The following is a 2,193-nucleotide window of genomic DNA, read 5'->3' on the forward strand; positions in this document are numbered from 1 at the left end:
AGGTGAGTGTTCAGGGGCTGAGAGGTTGAGAGGGTGCATAGTAGGAAAACGGAGTTGAGGGGAACCTCCTCGGGGGTGTAATCCCAGAGGGCGCCCTGCCAGAATAATTCAGTTACCCACTCAGGGATGTCTTCAACACTGGAGGTGGCAGGTTGGGACCAGTCTTGCTGCAGCTCTTGTGTGAAGGACGTGAAGCCGGGCCTGCGAGAGTGAGACGATAACCGCTGGGGGAAAGATCTTCCTTCTTCTGGGGTTGGGGGAAGAGTGGAGGTCCTGGGGATTTTCAATTTTGTGAGTCCTAAAATGGATGGAGTGTACGGAGATGTTGGTTGGGGGTTGAGCAGAGGGACTCATCTGGCTTGGTGTTAACAGATTCTTTGGGTAAAGTCTCAGGTGCTAGTTTTACCAATGATAAGTGATACCAAGGGGCCTTTCCTAGTACCTTTACTGTTGTGGGGGTGGTGAGAAGTACTGTCTAAGGCCCTTTCCAGCATGGTGAGAGGGGCTTTGGTATTCAGGTTCTAATATACACTTGCTGTCCTGGGCTCAGTTTAAAGCCTGAGGGGGTGGTGGGGAAAGGATGAGGTAGCAGAAAGTTGACCTGTTCCCTAAGAAGATCCCTAACGAGCGAAAGAGTAGGGAGATACTGGCCTAAAGTATCTGGTGAGCTGGAAGAGAGAGGGGTGATGGTGAATGATCTACTGTACATAAGTTCAAAGGGGCTGAGGTCTATGGGTTTGCGGGGGGCAGCTTGCAGGCGAGTGAGTGCTAAAGGGAGAAGTTGGGTCCAAGGGAGGTGAAGTTCCATGGACAGCTTAGTGAGGTGTGTTTTTATGAGGCGACTGGCTTTTTCTACTTTTCCTGAGGACTGAGGCTGATAGGTATATGTAAGTCCCATTTGATATGTAAGGCCTGTGCGGTGAGTTGTGTAATCTGGGAAATGAATGCTGGACTGTTATCAGACTGGAGGCTTGTGGGCAAGTCAAAACGAGGGATGATTTCTGAGATGAGAGCAAGCGTTACTGCTGCAGCATCCTCTGAAGTGCAGGGAAAGCCTCAGTCCAACTTGAAAAGGTACCTACTAAGCTTAGAAGATACCGTGTCCTTTTGTGGAGAGGCATGTGAAGAAAGTCAGTTTGCCAATCCTGGCTGGGAGTGTACCCTCTGGCCTGGTGGGTGGGAAGGGACCGAACTTGGAGGCCACCTTGATTGGAGCAACAAGTACACAAAGGACATATTTGAGTGATTTGTTTGAGTAACTTGGCCATGTGTGGAGAGAGTCATATAAGGGCTGAAGAAGGTGTACTAAGGGTTCATAGACTATATGATCTGAATTATGGAAATCTAAAAGGACTTGCTGAGCTTGTGTGGTAGGAAGGACATAGCGACTGGAGAGAGTATACCAGTTGTCCTTCCTCTGTGCTCCCCAATGTTGGAGGTGTTGTATTTCTTGGGTGTATTGGTATAAGGGTGTAAGGGCCATGGGAAGGACCTGAACAGGAGAGGAAGAGTGGGGGCCTGGTGATTGAGCAGCCTGTTTTGCAGTTAGATCTGTCAGTTTTTTTCCCTAGGCTGTGGGGTCATTGGAGGTTTGGTGTCCTCTGCAGTATATAACCCCAACCTTCTTTGGGAGTTGTGCCTCCTCAAGAAGTATCTTGATAAGATGTCCATTTTTTTTATGGGCCCTCCCTTGTGGTCATGTATCCTCTCTTCTTCCATATGGCTGATCAGGAGTGTAGGATGTGGTGAGCATACTTAGAGTTGGTGTACATATTGACTCACTTGTTACTTGCCAGAGTTAGAGTGTGGGTGAGGGCAATGAGTTCTGCCTGTTAGGAAGTGGTTTTAGGGGGGAGGTGGCAGCCTCCCAGGGGGTGGGCATGGAGGTGACACTCACATCTATGAACCATGTATGTTGGCACTCTGTAATGTGATGCAGAGAGATGTGTGGAAGGGGATTGAGAAAGAGGTCTAAAGCCTCCATGAAATTATGTTCTAAGGGTCCTGAGTGTTTGGGGATGAGAGTGGCTGGATTTAGGGGAGGGCAAGGTTTAAAGGAGAACTGGGAATTTTCAATGAAGGTGGGGTGGGTAAGTTGTAGGCGGGAAGGAGAGAGAATTGGCATGGCCTTACGGCTGAGAAGGTCTTGAAGATGATGGGGGGAACAAATAGTTGTTTATTGTCCAAAGGTCA

Source organism: Galeopterus variegatus, unplaced genomic scaffold, assembly GCF_000696425.1.
Source record: "Galeopterus variegatus unplaced genomic scaffold, G_variegatus-3.0.2 Scaffold7188, whole genome shotgun sequence".
Lineage (NCBI taxonomy): Eukaryota > Metazoa > Chordata > Mammalia > Dermoptera > Cynocephalidae > Galeopterus > Galeopterus variegatus.